At 43.1% G+C, this 21,910-nt stretch overlaps 1 protein-coding gene across 1 annotated transcript in view; it reads left to right on the forward strand.

The window, feature by feature from the left end:
- Positions 1-569: 569 nt before the first annotated feature.
- The window catches only part of LOC310870231 (guanine nucleotide-binding protein G(I)/G(S)/G(O) subunit gamma-12-like), a 45,488-nt gene continuing 24,147 nt past the window's right edge, over positions 570-21,910 (forward strand). The window contains exon 1 of the mRNA XM_083781326.1: positions 570-890. The gene's annotated coding sequence lies outside the window, so the exon portion shown is untranslated. The remainder of the gene's footprint in view (positions 891-21,910) is intronic.

The raw sequence follows: 21,910 nt of genomic DNA on the forward strand, positions 1-21,910 counted from the left end.
ACCACCGGCCCGCCACCAGAGGGCGCAGCTGTGGCACGCACGCACGCACGCACACACACACACACACACACACACACACACAGGGCGCAGCTGTAGCACACACACACACACAACCACACACACACGAGCTGCGTTCGCTTCACGCGTTTGCGCGTCTTACTTGTTTTAAAAGACTTAGCCAACTATTAGGGGACTATAGGGCATTTGAACACTGCTAGTCACAATGTGGGACATGGTCTCAATTTGTGGGACGCCTGAAAAGTCCTGTCAATGAGGGACTGTCCCACGCAAAGGGGGACATCTGCCGGTCACCCTGTGTGTGTGTGTGTGTGTACTCCAAATATTCAGAATAATAATTATGCGGGGATAGTATTAGTGCGCCTCATGAAGGCGACAGGAACGCGACATTGATGTTTTACTTTTTCTATTCCATCGTCCGCTAGCAGGCAGTGTTCCTCCAGCTCTGCTCAGTTCTAAAGGTTCTAAATTCCACACCCAACGAGAGAGAGAGAGAGAGAAGTTCGGCTGTTCCCGTCATGACGAAGCGCTCGAGAGGAGGAGTGAGCGGAGAGAGTGTGGAGTCAAAAAACGAAGAGGAGGGGAGGGTAAAACTAAAGTAAACGACCATTTAAATATCAACAACGTCAACCGGTGGCGACAGACAAGAGAAAGTGGCACGAATCGGCCGTTTTGAAAGTCCATCGTGTGACACTGACCGAATGTTGTTGTTTTGGTAGTGTAGTAAACAAATAGGCGTAGTGGTGGTGGTGACATTGCGCTCGGCGGGTCTCCTCCCTCCTCCCAGCAGCTTGTTGACGGATACAGATCGTCTCTCTCCGTCTGTCCAACACTATCCTGACCTGACCTGACTGTACATTAACCCCGTCCAGGTAAGTCAGTCCGCCATGTGTCCGATCTGTCTGTTTGCTTTTGCGTTCACAGCTGCTGACCATTAAGACAAATGATGCCATGCATGGATGAAGCTAAATGCAGTGGGCGCAGTGCCAGTACGCTGCTGTCAGTCAGCGGTGCAATGTTCATTCTGACATATACTGACCAGTGAAAACAGAAATGTAATTTATGTCTGTCCGCAACAGGTCTCATGTTGTTTTGTGCTTCTGCGTGGCATGCAATTAATGCAGAATATAGTAGCCTATAGGCTAGTAGCCTACTACGGTACGCAACAGGTGACCCGGCCGTGACAGACCAACCATAAGGCTGAATGGTTTTCATAAAACGCGTTTATGTTATGTTTTTATGCCTGCTGTCGAATTTATTTTCTTTCGGTAATTTAATCGCAAGAGAGTAGGGCCCCACAACAGGGACCTGTTGTGTTTTGTAGGCTCAAGTGGTAGAGCAGGTCGTCCAATGATCCATGGGTCGGCGGTTCGAATCCCGGCTCCTCCTGTCTACATGTCGAAGTGTCCTTGGGCAAGACACTGAAAATTGCTCCCGATGTGCTGGTTGGTAACTTGGTACCTTGCATGGCTTCCGCCGCAATCGGTGTATGAATGTGTGTGTGAATGGGTGAATGTAATGCACAATCTATATGTAAAGCGCCTTGGATAAAGGCACTATATAAATGCACCATTTACAATTTGAATAGCATGTTGTACTAAATCACACATTGTCATGTCTGTCTATGCACAGGGTTTAATATAGGACTGCAGCCCAAAACAATCATGAACCAATTGGACAGATTATTGCCCTCAAAGGGGACGCCCGACACACACAGCAGTGCCATATGCCATGTTGACATGAACCATCAACAGCTCTGTCCAATCCGTGTCCCTCGATCTGGCCATTAGGGGGACAGAAAGAATACAGACTGGCCATTGATGAGGCCAACTCATTAGTACTCCATTCACTGCCATCAAAGCTCTCCCCTCTACGCCCATTAAGATGAGTGGGCCCACCGCGTTGGGTGGTGATGGGGCTTCAACAGCCCTTCATCGCTGTAATGTCTCAGACAGACAGTGTTACATTTTAGAAGTCTGGCCTCATGTAACAGGTGGTAAAACACGCAACGATATGAGTAGAAAACCTCTTGATTGAGGCAGTCTGACACCGGCTCAGAGAAAACACACGGGTTCATTTACAGTGGAAAAATCACACTTGTGTGAAGTGAGGGGGGCTCTTATCATACATCGCATTCCGTGCTCACTGCTCAGCCAAATCAAATCATCACAAACGTCATTCCGGCCAATCAATTTTGGCGTCTTCACTTTTCTGCCCTCACCTTTTAATCCTCTATATACTTTGCTCAGCCAATCAAATCATCGTGTTTGTGTTCACACAAGCAGACAAAGCTGGGCATAGGAGCGGCTAGCGCCCCTCAGAAACACAAGTGTTAAAATGGACCTGTACGGATATCTTTTGTACTACCAGTCAGGGAAGGGAATGTGTCAAAATAACCTGAAATATGAGTACACACGTTATCTGCCACAGTGTGACTGTGCCTTTCTCAAACCCAGTAAGACCTGGGGGCGATTCAAATGCCTTCTAAATCACTAGTTCTCACACTTTCAAGATTTTAACCCAAATAGCAGATGTACTATTGCATTAAACCACGCTCGCAGCGTGGCACGAAGTGACAAGCTGAGAGCTTGTATACTTGTGCACGGAATGGAGCGATGCAGAATATTCTAAGGCAGTGGTTCCCAAACCTTTCCATGTCAAGGACCCCCAAATTAACACTATTAAATTAGCCCGCAGTCCCCCATGCTCTAGCAGTGATTCTCAACCTGTTTAATTTCAAGGACCCCCAGTTTGACATGCATTAGTCTAAGGACCCCCATTTAATGGCATTTCTATCTCTCGGACCCCCAATTCATATTGTAAAGTCAAAGTTAATCTCTGAGTGTACAAACTAGCCTCATTTTGCTGTGCGATAGCGTCCCATTCCTCAACCAGGTTTTGTCGCAAGTCAGCCAACGTGGTTCTGTTGGTCACTCTAGCTGCTAGCACATGTACAGCATGCCCAAGCTGATCCAACAAGTGTTCAATTGGGTTGAGGTTTGGACTCATGGCAAGCCATTCCGTCCTCTCCACTCCCAAATTCTGGAGGTAGGTAGCCTGAGCTAACGTGTTAGGTTTCTGGTCTAGAGGGGCGGGTCGCGGCTCAGATTTGCGCACGCCCTGATTGGATCTCATCGATCTGTCCGTCACCCCCGGCCCCTCCTCTCCCCCCTAGTGCAGCGCTACGTCACATCATTTGGAGCGACGCCCACCCGGAAGGGTTGACTCCCACTTTTAGACCAGAGCGGCCAATGCGTTCCTCCAGGCTTTCAATTTTTGCACCAACAAAAATGAAAGCCTGGTACCGAGGCTAGGAGGTAGGCTACTCTGATGATCCTGGCTCTGTGGGGTGCGAGCGTTGTCATCCTGGAGGATTGCGTTACGTCCCAGATTCTGAAGATCTGGGATTGCCACAGAATTGGCTCCAGAATCTCATCCAGATATCTCACTGCATTGAGATTGCCCTCAATGATGACGACTTCAAGTTCTGTCTTGCCTGTGAGACAGATAATGCCCCATAACATGCCAAGATGTTGTGACTGCATATGGATCTTCCAGACGCTACTTAACACTGAATTCCTTAACACTGAGTGTGACATTTATAAAAATGTTCATGTTTTTTTTTGTTTTTTTTCCCTTATTACTGTGGGAGAGTGCAATCATCCAATCCACTAAGCAACTCAAAGCAAGGGTTGAATACCAACCACTTGCCATTTTGGCAAATGTTTTGGAGGCGCTGCCCACACGTTTAGCTGTGTTACTCATTCCACGAAAGCCCGACCCTTACAATCTATACCTTGTTGTAAAGGTGACTAATCGAGGATTAAAATTATATAGAATACAAATTATACAATAGATTGGTATTATTTAAAGTGGAGAAATAATGGACCAAAGTTAAGTTTCCAAACTTTTGTTGCTGAGTTTATGTGATTTACTGAATATACTGTAATAGCAGACAACATAGATCAGTGGTTCTCAAACTTTTTCATGTCAAGGACCCCCACATTGACTACCACTAATTAGCCCACAGACGCCCCATTTGAAAAGATATGCCAGAAACCCCCATGAGAGAAGATTCTTATGGCTCTAGCAGTGATTCTCAACCCGTTTAGTTTCAAAGTCCCTCCAGTTTGACATGTATTAGTCTACGGACCCCCATTTAATGGCATTTCTATCTCTGGGACCCTCAATTTATATTCTAAAAGCAATGTTAATTTAAGTGTACAAATGTACACTCTCAGAGTTTTCAGACCCATAAGGGTCCATTTGGTTCCAAACTATCACTAAAGCTGCCTGGGGACCCCCTGGAACTACCTCAAGGACCCCTGGGGGTCCCCGGACCCCACTTTGGGAACCACTGACATAGATGTAACCAGAAAGGTACAACCTAATAGCCTCTCTGGAATGTGCCACTGCTCATCTCCTTAAGCCTGACACTTTGGAGGGCGACTGTGTCGTGCGCTGCCTAGAAATGGCCGATTTACAAGCTCACAATGCGTTGCGGACGTGATGTGATGTGGACTTGTAGATTGGCTATTTTCGACGTGCGGCAAGATAAGCATTTGGCGGTAATAGACAGTCGGAGAATGCTACTAGACTGGATCTGCCTCCATGTGTCTTTGAGCTCAGATAAACAGCCTGTGTGTCTGCACAAGGAAGACGTGATGCAGTAGCTTCTGCTGGTGGATTAGCCCTGGGGGGGGGAGATGTGTGTGTGTGAGAGAAAGAGAGTGTCAGTGTACTTTAATAATGTGTGAGTATGTATGTAGTGATAAAATGTGAATTACTGAGCCAAAGGAAGCTTACAAAACAATGGAGACATGTTCTCTCTCACACACACACACACACACACACACACACACACACACACACACACACACACACACACACACTTCCAGTGCATCACCAGATAATGTTTTCTGGCCCCTACAGTATGTGATCATTAACTTTGTGAATGATGAAATGACAGACACACACACACACACACACACACACACACACACAGAGCCCGTATCTCTCACAGATGCACTCTCTTCCTATCCATTAGTGTCTCTAGTAATCATTCAGAGCAGAGGACATGACTGTCAGCCTCTGACGTTAATAGTCACATATGTGTCTGGCAGAACATAACAAATAACTGACCACCGTTAAACCTCGTGTCATTTCTATTTCTAGGAGAGTCACAAACACTGGCATCATAAGAACAAGTTGGGATAATTGGAGCTGTGTGTGATGTATCAATGACAAAAGACCTGTTGTTTTGATTTCATTGTAATTATCAAGATATACATTCCTGCCCTATTCGTACACTCTTGTGGTCGCATCACGACGTGATGCTTTGTGAACTATCTTTTGGCAAAGAGATTTGGTGTAGATGAGAAAAAGAGATCCAAGTACAGTTACAGTAACTTAACTCAAGTCCATTTCTCTAGAGGATTTAAGAGTGGTTAAGCGATATCACCCATGCATACTTGTGTTGTTGTGGTTGTTGTGTGTATTAGTTGGTAGCAGCGAGTTCATGCAGAATTTGATCCCCTGCTCCTGAGAGCACATGTGCGAGCATGACACTGATGACATCACATTCACATCCAACACATGATTTAGCAAACAACACTTTAAGGAAATACTATCCTACCTACACTTTCTCTCTCTCTCTCTCTCTCTCTCTCTCTCTCTCTCTCTCTCTCTCTCTCCCTCTCCTTTGTTTTGTTTCGCTTAAAACCCACCAAATTCATTGCAGGTCAGGAACGCCTATATCTTCATGCCGCAGCGGTTGCACAAAGACCTCCCCCTGCAGCACTGTTTAATGCAATTTATTTGTGCATATTTTTTGTTGAATTACTGATGACAAAGTAGTAAAAGTCAACAGTATGTATATCTTTTTTTTAATTTCTTTTAAATAAAAAACAGTGCTGCGTTGGTGGTGGGGGCGCAACCGCTGCGCAACCGCTGCGCAACCGCTGCGCAACCGCTGCGCAACCTCCCCTTCCCCCATTTGATAGAGTTGATAGACCGAGAAGGAAGTGGTGAAGATAAAGCAGTTGTACCTCAGCTGGCTCCAGGAAGTACTGGCTCTGGACGCTTGCATTTATTTGTGTTTATAATCGGGTTCTAATCAACCTCAGATGTACGAGTTCACTCAATGCAGGAAGTGTTGTCCTATAGCAACTATCTCTGTTTGGTTCAGAAAGAAAAATGGTGGCTCAGCGGCCATACAATGTTTGTTTTTCTTCCCCCTCTTACATTTTTATCTGACGTGGCTCATAAGCATCATCATCATTCACTGTTACACTCACCTATTCCTCTGCCTTCCTCATTCTTGCTTTGTCTCTAATCTACCATTACATTTCTCAGGCTGTCTCGTCATAGATATAGATTGATATATCCTTCTGGCAAATATGCATTTAAAAAAAAAAATATTTTTTACTTTTTAGTACCAGTATAATTAAGCGCTGTTGAAAAAAAGAAGAAAGCTAATGGCCTATTTTTTTGTTGAATATTTGTCATTGGACCAAAAATCCGCCATGGGTTTTGGCAATGGGTAATATACAGTAATAGTACAGGAAATCTATGGAAAATACAGGATCAACCTCAAACTAATTGCAAAAAAAACAAACTCAGCTGATTTTGTATCTTCAATATATCCTGAATAACAGAAAAAAGGCTGCCTGGAATTGTCTGAGGGGAAAGTGTTGAAAATGGCCTGTACAGTATGGCCACCATTGACATCCTATATAAGGCACATTGTTTCTAGATAGGGAGACACTAGAAAAACATGGGAAATGTATTCGTCAGTTCAGAGGCACAGGATCATTTATTGAAGAAGTAACCAAATAAGTTAGAAGTGTAAATAATGTAAACAAAAATAAATTGAAACACTTAACTTTTTAGCCCTGAGACAGCAGTTAAAAATGAGCATGGCTTAATCTGGCACATGTACTGTAGTACAGGGGTTCTCAAAGTGGGGGGCCTTGAGTGGGTTCCAGGGGGTCACCCACCAGATAAATGATGGATACGGTATTTAGGAATAGGAACCAAATGGACACTGATGTGGCTGTAACTCTGAGAGTGTAGGCTACAAATGGACCCTAAGTTATGACTTATGGTGGTATATAGTCTTGTAGGCAGACAACTATTCCACAATCTCCGAATGCTATATACTGTAGAGTCTGGAACTACACCTCCCGAAATCCGAGTAAGGAAGCTGCCAATATTTTAAAATATCTTTACATTTTATCATTTCTTATTTCCTTTAGCAGCTAAGCAGCAAGCTATTTATGCTTAGATGATTTCTATTTACACATAATTAATTCAGGGGTCCTTGACATGGACATGGTTTGAGAACCACTGCTGTAGTGGTAAGAGTGAGAGTATTTATTGTATTTTTATCCCTACTGAATAAATTAAAATCAAACGAATGCATTTTATATATCTGAAGGAAGCCTGTAAATTATTCCAGGGTGCAAACTGCAAAGCGTCTTGTCTAATCTTGTTCTGCTGGAGTGAACACCCTTCCTCTCACTCTCAGTGAGAAAAGAAAAGGAAAGTGACATCTCCACCCCACCTAGCCCTGAAACAGCGCAGGCACACCTTAGTGCACAGCCACAGACAGACGAAGCTGACGCCCGACGTCATTCCGGCTTTCTAGACAGCTGGTGGATGGAAAAGAAGCTCCACCCCCGCGGCTGACTGACGCGGAGGAGAGCGTTTCCGGGAATCTGTCCGTCGCGTCAGTCAGCCGCGGAGGTGGAGCTACATGATAGTCATAATTATGACAGTCATAACGCAACTGAAGCCAGTTTTACGCGATCGCTACATTTACACTGAAAACGTGTACATAAACATTCAGTCGCCACGTGTGCCACAAATTTGCTGGGACAGCGTTCTTTATACTAGAAATCTGAATGTTTATATACACGTTTGCTCTGTAAATGTAGCGATCGCGTAAAACAGCCATGACGCTCGTGAAGTACATTTTAGAAGTGCAACATTGATTATTTACTTTTTGCATTTCTCTAGACTTCTCTAGTCCTATTGACTCTGAGCATGTCTTTTAAGAAATATACTTGCTTTGTCTTTAGTTTATTCACACCAGTGACCTTTTAATTTCAAGGACTCCAAGTTTGTGATTTGATTTCATACATACAGTACATACAAAGAAGACGTGTTCATTTAACTCTGAGAAATGGAACACTGGAAAGGAATTGTGGAGCCAAAATGGGTCCATTTTATGTGTACAGACCCATAAGGGTCCATTTGGTTCCTTCCTAACTATTAATCATTTATGTGGGGGCCCACTGGAACCCCCTCAAAGACCTCTGGTGGTCCCCATGTTGAGAACCAGTGGCCTCTATAGTACCCACTTAGGGCTGCAACGATTCATCGATTAATCGTAATCGAATCGATTATTCAATTAGTTGTCAACTAATTTAGTACTCGATTAATCGAATCGGCAACTAATCGCTAGAGTTTTTTGCAATTCATCATAGGTGATTTCCCACTTAACCATAGTTTTTCCAGTGTTAAGTGTAACTAAACTAACCTATTTGAGTTCAGAAGAGTACAGTTCCAGGGTTCCTTCTAGACTGACACATGTGTAGCTATTCTTTAATCAAATGTATGCAGTCAGAATAAGCCTAAAGACACCATGAGTTGCTTTAATTAATTTTAATGTAGTTTGTCTTTTATTTGAATAGCTGCCCATCAGCAGCTAATCAAATTAATTTTTGAATGAATTATAGTTAGAACATGTCTAAAATAACCTAAAATACATTTTTAAGGTGATAGCAAAAGAAGTGTCGTAATCCGATTAATCGATTAATCGTTTAAATAATCGGTAGATCAATCGATTTTTAAATAATCGTTAGTTGCAGCCCAGCCACCTCTCCACCACTCTGAGATGGCAAATAATCATGTTAGATAATAGTAAATTGGTGATGCATGATGTTTGGTAAATGATAGACCCCAAAAACATGTACATTGTACAACCTTGTGCCTTTCATGTTGAGCCTTGGCCTGAGTTTGGCATGTATCTGAGGCGGTGCATCCTCGCTGGCTGATTGGACAGAAAGTAGGAAGCAGATAAGATGGGCGTGTTTTAGAGTATATGTAAACCTTAGAGTATATATATGAATAGAGAAGGCACCCAGAGGAAATCTTGAGGCGAAATGGACATAGTGGCCGAATGAAGGTATTGCAGCCTGGCCCCAAACACATGAACGCGCTGTCCGTTGACTAACATTGTACACGTTCATGACGGACGACGCTCGTGCGCGTTCAACGGCAGCGCGTTCATGTGTTTGGGGCCACTCACCATTGCAATCCGTCCCAGAATGCACTCTGTTCCTACCAGGAAGGAGGAGTGAATCCGCCTCATGCGCTTTTGAGCAACTTAATGCAAGTGGATGGGAGGAGAACTCGGGTGTCTTCTCTATAGATATATAACTCTATGATGTAAACCTATGAACAAGGGTGTCGACAGTGATCCGAGGTTAGTTTTGTAACAAGTTGCTACTAACTGTAAAAGATTACGATTTTGTAACCCAGTTTTATTTTCACCCAGTGCCAATTATCTAATGTAATCCTGGGCGCTACACTTCCTCTGCCAACCTGGGGGGGGGCAGCGGACTGACCTCATGCCCCCTTCTATGCATGAGGAGTCCAAGCTGCTTCTTTGAGGTTTGTTTCTAACCCATGTTATGCTTGGACCATAGCAGTTTGGGGAGGGGCTTAGCTATACAGTAGGTCAATTGGTCATAGACATCATGCAAATATTCTTGAATGTCCCACATGATGAGTTCCATAGGCTCCGTCATTTATATAGAAAGGTTCTTGTGTTCCAGTGTACTCACTGTACTGTAGCCTTAACCCATTCTGGGTGGGAATTTACCATTTACCCCTTTTGGTGTTTTAAGCATTCTGTTCTACTTTAGCTATTGAAAAAATAGCAGATCTACAAGCAATGTTTAATTTTTTTTGAAAAATAATTAACTAAAATATTGGCTTCTGGGGGGGGTCCCTGGAACTACATATTTTTAAATGGGGGTCCGTGGCCCAATAGAGATAATTCTGGGGGTCCTTGACGTGAAAAAGGTTGAGCACCACTGACATAGAAACATGGGTTTTTCAGAACATTTTTAGAAGCCTTTTTTTTTTATCGACCTCAGTCCAACCAGAAACCTAAATGTCTCCCTTGGACAAGAGGGGATTATTCCCCTTTGAAGAGCGCTGGATGTTTGTTTTCCCTTTGGAGGGGACCATGATTTGAATCCAGGTGGTAATACTTGTACACAAATGTTTTATAATGTAGTAAGAGTAAAAAAAAAAGAAAGAACATAATTGATTTATAAAGCTTTTAGAGTCCAATTCTAAAACTACTCCCTAAAGTTGTAGATGCTGTCTAAATACAATCTTCTACACAAAAACAAAGTGTAGATGAACTCCAAATACATGTCATTGTGTAAAAATAGTCGTATATCATACTTTAATTCAGACGGGTCTGATTTTAGAGGTTGTTGTGGTTTATATTTTGTCTTAGTTTGTCCTAGATTTTGTGTTAGATTGACAACCTTTTTTTGTTTTTGGCGAATATAAATTATCTTTTCTCTATCCTCGGCTACTAACTCACTTTGTACAGTGTGTAGCACTGTAGGAATTCAAAAACATAAAAAAATTGTTTGAGAATAAATTAAAACTGTGGGTGAAATCCAGTTTAGAATGCCTTGAGGTGAAATTCCTCTTTATGTTATCACCCTCTGCTTCCTCCCTGTGGTGACATGGTGAAACTGCAGGATGTTTAGCAGGCGTTCCACATCAACCCAATAACACTGTTCTAGATCTAGAGAGAGTCTAGAGCACTCTTTATCTACTGGAGATGTGGTGTATATACGACATGGATTTCTAAACAAATTTGTTCAACGCAAAATACTGTGTTCCAAGTTCAGGAGACTTCGGGGGAAAAAAAGCTATTCTCCTGAAAGCTGCCTTACGGCATGTCATGGAAGGAAAGGAGTGGCATTTGCGCTTCTTTATAGCGCAAATTCACCATAGTGAATGCTGCATTCGTGGTCTGGGGAGGGCAGTTGTTTTACAGACGGGTAAAAGGGGCAGGGGCTGAAGCCCCCTTTGATGTCTATGTGTGTACGCCCCTGGTTGGTGCCATTAACCCAATAGTCTGTGTTTTACTTGGTATCTCCCTCTCTACTCTCAGCAGACTTCTTTCTCCTTCTCTCTCTCCCTTGCTGTCTCAATTCTCATTTTAGCCATTACAAACAGACTGGTGCTCAAACCTTTTCATGTCAAGGACCGCACAAATTATATGCATTTGGCCGCCGACCCCAATCTGAAAATATGTTGTTCCAGTGACCCCCCCCCCCCATTCAGAAGCAAAGATTTGAGTTAAAAACGTTTGCTGCGAAATAATATATATTCAAAGAATTTCACACGTTTTCACGATTAAAAAAACAAATAGCAGATCTACAAGCTTGTAGCTAAAGTTTAAAATAATGGTTAAAGGACAACTTTAGTTTTTTTCAACCAAGTTTCATGTTTTAGGTTGTTATTAGAGAAAGTAAAATATGAGTGTTATTTATTTATTTTTTCATTTGCTGCTTTCTTTCGTTTTAGCGATTTTTGACAGGGGGGCGGGGGCATTCGAACATGGGGATAAATATGTATTATGTTTACAACATTTTATAGCGATTTTTTATTTATTATTTACTATAGTCCTACTAGATCCCAGGAAATTACATCTGGTCACAAAAGATCACTGATTGTGAACTAAGGGGGTGACAAACTGACCTGTTGAGCTATACAACACAGTATGGCAGCCCCATAGAGTAGCCTACCCCCTTCACATTCAGTAGATCCTGTGATCCTTTGTGGTCAGATGTAATTTCCTGGGGTCTAGTAGGACTATAGTAAATAATAAAATAAGTAAATTGCTATAACATTGTGTAAAAAAATACATATTTACTATTTAGCCCCATGTTCGAATGCCCCCGCCCCCCTGTCAAAAATAGCTCATCTTTTACTTACTCTAACAACCTAAAACATGAACCTTGGTTGGAAAAAAAAACTAAAGTTGTCCTTTAAGAACTGGACACCAGATTTGACCAAATGTCTTCCAAATCCTGACAGTTTTCTGAAAAACGTATCAGTGGTGCTCAAACATTTTCATGTCAAGGACCCCACAAATTATATGTATTTGGCCGCCGCCCGCCACCGACCCCAATCTGAAAATATGTTGTTCCAGTTAAAAACGGTGAAAAGAATATATATTCAAAGAATTTCACACGTTTTCACGATTAAAAAAACCAAATAGCAGATCTACAAGAGTGCCGCGCTATACGAGCTTGTATGCTCAGATACTATGATGCGATACTATAATGTTTGTGTAAGGCGAAAACCTACACTAATATAGGAGAGGCTAGCGCCCCTCAAAAGAAAAAGAAAGATGCCACCTAGGTGCTTGCCATAAAAATATGGCAATATTAGAACAATATGCAATACTTGCTTCAGCCACACAGTGGTGCACTCCACCAACATTCTGACACTACTTCACTACCTGCGTTGTTATCTAACCATGTCTTATGTTTGCAAAACCTTGATTCCTGCTCTGTAAGGCAACAATAATCTCTCAAGAGTTTTAGCAAATATTTAAAAGGACAAGATGTTCCCCTAAATGGGGACGTTCTGTTGTTGTTCATGTTCTGCATGTTCTGGTGTGCCTTTGGGATTACACTCATAAATCTGCCAAAAAATCACACTTATCATCATACATCATCATAATCTCATTCTGGCCAGTCACAATTTCCGTCCTCACTTTTGTCTTGCCCGGGACCCAAAACGAATGCAAATATTTTCACTACATCTTAAACATTTTGTTTTCTGACTTTTCTGAATTCCTTAGATCTTTATTTCTTCACGAAAGAAAAATATTTTTACACAAACACTTTTTCTTTTTGAAATAATAACAATTAAAAACTAAGTTTTAGGAAACAAAAAAGCACACCCGTGTGAATTGAGGGGCGCTAATATATGAATGTCTAACTCATGTTGATCAGGTGATGAAAAACAAACGGTGCAAACACAAACATTCAATTCTCTTTATTGTTAATGGCATTTGTGTTAGGGACAAGATGACGTACATTTTCCCTTCATTGTCAATGGTGTTTTTAAAACAAACATCGAACTAAAAACAAACATTAAACCTGTGTATATATATATATATATATATATATATATATATATATATGTATGTATAAAAATAAAGAGACCCATAAACATGTGTCCGCGACGACCCACACATGAGTTTGGGAAACGGTGCTCTAGTCGAGGGCAGAGGTTCCCAAGTAGCCCCCCTCTGGTTCACAGAGGAGTCGCCCAAAAAAAGGGGAAAGACATTATATTACTTTAAATTTATATAAATTATATATTATATTACTACAGGTAGTTCTTCTGACCAAGCAATTGATTGAAATAGGCCACCCAGCCGTGCTGAAATGAGCACGACCGCACACCTAGCAGTTAATAGAATGTTTGAGAACGGATTAATCACATTAGAAATATCAGCAGCTGTGCTGATTAGTGATTTAGACAAGAGTTTTGTCAGAGCAGCAGCATTATTGGCTTATGGGAATGGAACAAAAAGGACATACGCTCCTGTATTTTAACATCAGTTATTATGGTGGTACTTGGAGAGCCAAATATTTTCTGAGGTGGTACTTCAGTATAAGAAGGTTGGGAACCGTGTGCTCTAGAGGTATAGTACAACATGGCATGAGGGTTCAAAGGTTACAACTCTGACTGCAGGTTACCGTGGCGACGGTTACAACCTGTTCTGTCTATGTGGATGCTAGACCTGTCTGTGTTCATTGATGAATGAATGTACTCTATTCTTCTGTCTGTCCACGCACACACACACGCACACACACGCACACGTACAGTACACACAGTCACACACATAAGCAAACACCATCTGCCATGCTGCCTTTGCCAGGTGGTCTAAAGATAGGCTTTGCTAAACTCATCCATTACTAATTTCCAATTTCACTCGTGGAGTGATATGTAAGTGTGTTGTGTGAGCTAACTGTGGTGTGTGTGTGTGACTGTGTGTGTGTGTGTGTGTGTGTGTGCGTGTGTGTGTGTGCGTGTGTGCGTGTGCGTGTGTGTTGTCTTCCACGTGTATTTCAATTGTACATCACAGAGTTAGTGTGTGTGCGTGCGGGTGCATGTGTGTGCAACTGTGCATGTGTAGTTGTGTTCGCGCGTGCATGCGTGTGCGTGTGCGTGGTTTTGCTCAACCCATAGTAGGACACTTGTAGCTGTACAAACAGTGTCATAAAATCACCATGGCAGTATAGGCACTAGGCAACAGTACACGTTTCAGCTTAGTTTTGAAGCTTTAAAATATATAAAATGATTAAAAAGCATTTTTTTTTATCTCAAATCTTTGCTCCTGGGGGTCCCTGGAACAAAATATTTTGAGATGGGGGGAGGGGGAGGGGGGGGGTGTCCGCATTCAGATAATTATAATATTGGGGGTCCTTGACATGCAAAATTTTGAGAACCGGCGCTGATATAGAAACATACGGTTTTTCTGAAAGCATTTGTAGAATCTTAATGGGTTATTATCAGATCAGTGACATCAAGTCACATGTAAGGTCTTCCCGGGCACTTTGTGCTAAATGCCGGGAAGGTTCTCCCACTCACAGGAAAGACACACCTTTCAGGAGAAATGCACTCTGGCACTGTGCTCTCATTGAGTCCAATACCTTTGGCTTACACTGTATCATAACCCTCCTGCCGGGCCCAATATGGGCATAATTTCCTGTAAAGAAAAGAAAAGAAAGTAGGTTAGATTTCAAGCTGCATTCACCGGCATTCCTGTCAGACAGGTAAGGAAGCATGTCATTTAGATATGACTTCCTTCTTGGCAGAATATATGGCAACACGAAACATTGCTATGATAATAATAAGTTGTTGACGCGCTGCCCGGGCCGTGTTTACCTTTCAAACTGACAGTGGATAAGACTCCTGAGTGTGCAACAAAGATATACCTCATGACTGAAGGCTCTCAATGGCTCATCAGATATACCACAGTGCATGCATATAATGCCCCTTCTGTAGTCTGTGTGTGTGTGTGTGTGTGTGTGTGTGTGTGTGTGTGTGTGTGTGTGTGTGTGTGTGTGTGTGTGTGTGTGTGTGTGTGTGTGTGTGTGCGCGCGTGCGTTCGAGGTCAGTGTATCAGTGTCAGTTTGATGAATCATTTAATTTCTTTGGAACAAGCCTTTTACGAGTCTACAGGAAAGTCTTCTGGCCTCACAATGGCGTGTGTGTGTGTGTGTGCGTGTGCGTGTGTGTGTGTGTTTCTTCGTCAGTGCCTTTGTAGGGGCCCCATGCTTCTGTATGTTGTGTGAACAGGGAAATGAAGTGAACACCTGTGGCTGTGTGCGAGTGCCTAGAGGCGTACCAATGTGCGAACGTGTGTCAGCGTGTGCACATGTATGTGTATGCGGCCATCGGGGTGTGCGTTTTACCGAGTGCAGTAGTGCACACACACATGCAAATCTGCTTTTGTGCACATTTGTGAGAAGCAGTGCCACCTCTTTATGCCCATTTAAATACTTGGGGGCCCCCAAAGTTGTTGCCCTTTGAATGCAACTGCTTCAGAGTCGGAGGACAGACACACAGGTGTCCAAGAGATGGCACAAATGTAGTCTGTGTCCTCCCCCCCCATTAAGTCTTCGAAGATCAGGTGTTGCATTCACATTTCACACCCTGTCAAATGCATTCATTGTCCACGAATGAATTGCCTCTGTGCACCATTTGATTTATAGTGTGTAATTGATGCTTATGTGTAGCACAGCGGGAACAACGCCTTCCATTTTCTCAGACAAAAAAGGGGTGTTAATGTTATGCACATGCACACTGGTTCCTTCTTCTGTCACCTGTGTTGTGCACTGTTTCATCGCACCTTCTTCTGTCACCTTAACAACAGGCAACAGGAGAGCAGATTGTCTGAGACTATCTTCGGTTTTGTGTTGAAGCCATGCCACTTCCTTAAGTTCCTTGTAACTGTCTACTACACAAGCTTTTTGAGCCATAGGCATATGAAGTAATATTCTGGATTGACTGCAGCATATAGTATACACTTAGGGCCGATTCATACTCCTATTTTACCGCTGTCAGAGATTTTCAGTAGCACCGAAGAGCCGACTTTAGGACGGTACCCCCCCCCCCCCCCCCCCGGACCTCAAATGACGTCAAATTGTAGGCTCTAGTCTACAGAGCCAAACCGACTTTTATTCGGCTCTAAAATAGGAGTATAATAGGCCCTTATACAGTATATTTTGTCTTCATGCATAACCTGCTATATACTTTACTTGTGCTTGCTGTGTCTTTGCACGTTTCTGTATCTGTGTCATATTGGCTTTGATATATCTGTACTTGGTCTATTTTTCCCCCTCACACCATATGACTTGGTTTTTTTGCAATGAAGTGCAATTTTGTAGCTTCATTTCTTAACACATTATTTGCCACACGCGAAAATTAGGTTGAGAGCCCAGGATTACATTAGATAATTGACACAGGGGTGAAAAATGTATTACACAATCGTGGGATAAAAATTATATATATATAAAAATAAATAAAACATGCTATGATGACCAAGGCAGACAAAAGCCAGAAAACCTTTTTTTTTTTTATAGATTTAGAATGAACTCCAGCTGCTTTCATTTGTTATAATGCACATGCACATGCACGGCTGCACCGTCTACTGTGTAAACAAGTAGATCTTGACCTCATGACACCGGAGTTGACCTGTTGTTTGTGCCGAGAAGTGCTTACTGCTGCTGCTGCTGCTGCTGCTGCTGATGGGGAAGGGATGAATGTGGGAGAGAGAGAAGGAGGAGGAGGGAGGGGTGGAATGTATTAGGGGAAGCAGGCCTGCTCTGCATGTCGAGGAAGTGGCCTCGGTTTGACCCAACGACCACGTCAGCCTTAGCTCTCCACGTTCCTCTGAAATGCCTTTAGCTCGGATGGATGAGGTCTTAAGCAGGCACGTGCAGAGAGTGTTCGAGAGGAGGGCACTTTTGGCCCCAAATAGCGAAAATAGCAGATCTACAAGTAGTAGATCAGCTATTTTCGGGGCGCGACCCTGCACTCTTTATCTACTGGAGATGCGGTGTGTACGACATGGATTTAGAAACAAATTAGTTCAATGCCAAAACGCTGCGTTCAAGTTCAGGAGACTTTGGAGAAAAAAAACCCAATTCTCCTGCCTGAATGCTGCTTTCCGGTATGGCATGGAAAGGAGAGGAGGTGCATTTTGCATTTCTTTCACCATAGTAAACGCTGCATTCGTGGTCTGGAGAGGGCAGTTGTTTTACAGACGGGTAAAAGGGCAGGGGCTGAAGCCCCCTTTGATATCTATGTGTGCACGTCCCTGTACTTGCGCACTTCAAAATGTACTTGAGTAAAAGTACAAAAGTATTGGAATCAAAATGTGCTTAAAAGTGCAAAAGTAAAAGTTTTCATTATGCAGAATGTCCCATTTGACACGTTTTCAAATGTATACAAATCATTTGAAAATAGCAGATCTGCAAGCTCACGATGCGTCACAAGCTATTTTCAACATGGACGAAATGTGTGGGTGAAGTGGGTAATAATCCAAATCTACAAAGTAACTAGTAACTAAAGTTTTCAACTAATTGTAATGGAGTAAAAGTACAATATTTGACGTAAAACTATATATAATATATAAAATTGGAAATACTCAAGTACAAATACCTCAAAAGTGTACTTTCCACCACTGTTTAGAATGGATGAGGTCACAAATCACAATGGTGGAGAGAGTATGTATCCTATGGTGGAGAGAGAGGCACCGGCCAGTCATCTGGATGCTAATGTACAGTATACAACGACTGCTGCTGTGTGCATGTGTGCGCGTTCATTTTGTATGTGTCAATTGGTCATATTTTGTGTTGTGTGTGTTTGATTCTACTACAGTAGTGTATTATCTCTCCCTTTCTGCCCCTTTTAGAGATATTCTGCTTTTATGTCTGTGGATATTGTGATTAGGAATGCACTTATCAATAGATGATTGATTTCTTGGAATGTGAACCGTTTGCAACATCACTAGCATTCTCCACGGTCCGTTTCCCTGCTGTCGGTCGTCGTGTTGTTTTACTCTTTTACTAGAAACAAAAACAAAAGTCAAGTTGGAATGACGGGCATTTCCTTCTCTCTTCCTCCAGTGAATGTAAACAGTGCAGGATCATCATAACAAGGGGTTATTTTCTGTGCTGATTATTTATAGTTTCATTCAGTTTTGAATGGATGCTGATCTCAGCATGATGAGACCTGGATGATATAGTATTTTTACAGTATCTTTTACGATTTGTACAAGGTGGGGATGCTAAAGTGCAGACAATCACACGCATTCTTTCCTTAACTCGGATGCTTGTGATTATTCGGTAGTATCGGTATTTATACCGTACCCAACACTGGCCTAAATTATCCCAGACAAAGGTTCTCATCTCCAGTCCAGTATTGAAGACACCGAGTATCGCTGGTTTTCATTCAGGGTTTTCTAAATAATTAATTTGCAATTTTCTACCTGGGAAGTGGGAACTAGCAGCATTCTGGGTCTCCAGAAAGTCCACTGGGGTAAGTTGACCACTTAAACCCTATATATACTTAGTTGGGCCCCTGTATTTTCTTATTGTTTTTCTCTTGTTCTACACCAAATCAGTTCGCTGAAAAGTGCAGATCTACAAGCTTGCTGATCAGCTATTCTTGCAGACCGACACTAGGGTTCATGTGCTTGAAGAATAGAAGCGGGTTACATCATATAGTGGGCAGTGCGTCAACCAGCCAGCGTCGGCAGCACAACTGCATGGTGTCCAGTAAGGATGGGTCCGATTAATCGATTTGCGGTAATTGTTAATAGGATGAATTGCATTTTTATATCGCTTTTCCAAGGGGGTGCGTTTGGGGACCGCTGAGGATATAGCTAAGGATACCATTTATTTTGTTAGCTTAAGGCCCCAGGTGGCTTGAGTCTAGGCAACAGCCCTGTTTTCTACTATCCTTTCTAAATACAGCCAACTCTGTCCAAAGTAACATCATAAAAAACGGATACATAGCAAAATGACTCTGGGTGTCCTTGACACCGAGTTCAACATTTTCCCAGTGATGACATCGGTTTGCCGTCATCCACCCTAACATCATCCTGTCTGTCATTGCCCGACCCTGTTTTGTTCCACACGCTGTCATAAAAAGGCCTCATAAATCTACGGTGCAGGCCTGTGGAATGGCAGCGCTGACTCTCTCTCGCTAACGTAAGTTCACTGTGGGAACGCAATCTCCAACCTGATAGCGTAGTTTGGTCCTGATAGCAAGCCTTAATCACCAAGCAGCTATTAAACTTGAAGATTGGTTTCCCTATTTGCACTGGCGTCAAACCCACCAGATAACACAGCAGCAGTTTGTAACTATATCCTCTGGTTCATCTTTGTGTATATTTCAACGTGCGAGTGTGTGTGTGTGTGTGTGTGTGTGAGTGTGTGCGTGCGTGCGTGCGTGCATGCGTGCGTGCGTGCGTGCGTGTGTGTGAGTGTGCGTGCGTGTGTGTGCGTGAGACAAAGTTGTACACAATACAATTGACAGTGTAAATGTGGCCATTTGTAACTGTATAACTGACACATTGTACAGTAAGTCACTCTAGATGAGAACATCAGCTAAATGTGTCAAGTTGTTATTGCTTGCCCAGGCCGTAGCGTAACGGTCTGGGCACCGGACTGGTGATCCAGGCGCGGTGTGCCGCGGGTTCGACTCCCGAACCCGACACGGCCTTTACCGCATGTCATCCCCCCATCTCTCTCCCGTTTCCTGTCAGCCTACTATCTGTCCCTTAAAAAATCAATAAAAGGCGTAAGCCGCAAAAAAAATATCTAAAAAAAAAAAAAAAAGTTGTTATTGCTTTCACTTCAGCGTATTGGTGGCCGGGTCGTGCGTTCCATATTGCGTGCATGTGAGGCTGATTCTTATGTTGACAGAAGCCAAACGTATAGTCTGAAAGTATGACAGAAATAGACACAAATTGATCCTTACAGGCACATTTTTGCACTGCAGTTTAACTCCCCTTAGTGTTTTTGGTGGAATCAAATGCAATCTGTCAAGTAGAGCTGCACAGCTTGCGTTGGGTTATATCGTGGCGTATTATTGGGCTACAACAGTCTCACATGCTATGTCTGGGGAAACGTTGAATTGGAAACCAGTACGTCGCTTGCAGTGCATCGTCGTGGGTGGCTTTAGCTCCAAAGGGATGAATGGAGGCTGACGGGCGCGCGTGTGGTGCAGCTTGTAGGTCTAGTAACTTTTCTTATAGTCACCCCCCCCTCCGACCCCACAACACACACACACACACACTAACTAACACCACGCCCACTCGCGTCTACTGCGGGCCGACTTCTGATATCCACTCTGCTGTGTGATCCTTTTTTATAAGTGCCACCCTCTGTGCCAACGCACAGACGGTCCTGTAAAGGCCTCACTCACACCTAAGACACACTTGTGTCCTCCTGTGTGTTCTGTGTGTCATGGCCGCCTCAATGCATTTCCAATGGGAGTCACATGGTTTGAAGACAACCTTGTTGCATGGGGGGGGGGGGGGGGTGGAGGGCAGAAGACAGCCATGTTGTGTCTTAAGTTCCAACCGTGTGACTCCCATTGGAAATGCATTGAGGCGGCCATGACACACAGAAACACACAGGAGGACACAAGTGTGTCTTATAGGTGTGAGCGAGGCCTTAAGAAACACTGACTTCTCCGTTTCCCTCGTACGAGGGAAGAGACCGAACCGGATACCTGCCTCAGCCAGGCTAACCCGGCTCAACTTTGACCCCCACCGAGGATAAAAGGGCTGCAGTCTGTTGTAGACAAATGAGTCTCATGCACCCCAGAGTGACACACACACACACACACACACACACACACACACACACACACACACACACACAAGTGCACGTCACTTCTCATATATCCAGTAGATTTAATGGTTTACGGTCACGTCCGCTCAACGTTTATAGAGGGTCTACTATATTGCAGGGTGCGTCAGTGAGCACTTGTACACACGGACGCAGGCATGTGTTCTGTTTGTAGATTATGTACAAACATTTGCGCGTGTGCGCATGCACGCACGCACGCGCACACACACACACACACACACACACACACACACACACACAATGGGGGAAAAGACGTGCCCTAGATTTGTTTTAAATAATCACTCTGGCCTGGTTTATAGGATTATTAGCTGACTTATTGGCATCTCATTTTTACCGACGGTGTAATATGGCTTTGCTGTAATTTAAGATTTGATTTGATTAGATTTTTATTAAGGATCCCCATTAGCTGGTGCCATAGCAACCAGCTAGTCTTCCTGGGGTCCACATAAGAATAAACATTACAGTAGACTAGACATACAATTACAAATACACAAGATAAGTGGACTATATGGACTGGAGCAGCATTTTAGCATTGCATATTAGCATGGCATTTTGTACTGTATTTTCACTATTTGACTGTATTTTTGAGTGACTTATGATAATGTTTGTTTTGTTTACTTAAATGTGAAAAATAAATCACACCCGTGTGAACTGAGTGGTGCAACCCCCCCCCCCCCCCCCCCCCCCTCTCCTCTCTCTCTCTCATATTAGCAGGCAACAGTGCAGCACTAATACTATCTCTCTCTCTCTGTTTCTGGCACAACAGCGCCCCTACTGGTACTCATAGTCATATACTGGTGCTCATGGCCACATAGGTATGTGAACACGGACATTGCTGTTCCTTGGAGTGGTTGCACCACTCAAAAACCACAGAAGTTGCT

The sequence above is a fragment of the Protomyctophum parallelum genome (assembly GCF_964188405.1).
Source record: "Protomyctophum parallelum genome assembly, chromosome: 14".
Lineage (NCBI taxonomy): Eukaryota > Metazoa > Chordata > Actinopteri > Myctophiformes > Myctophidae > Protomyctophum > Protomyctophum parallelum.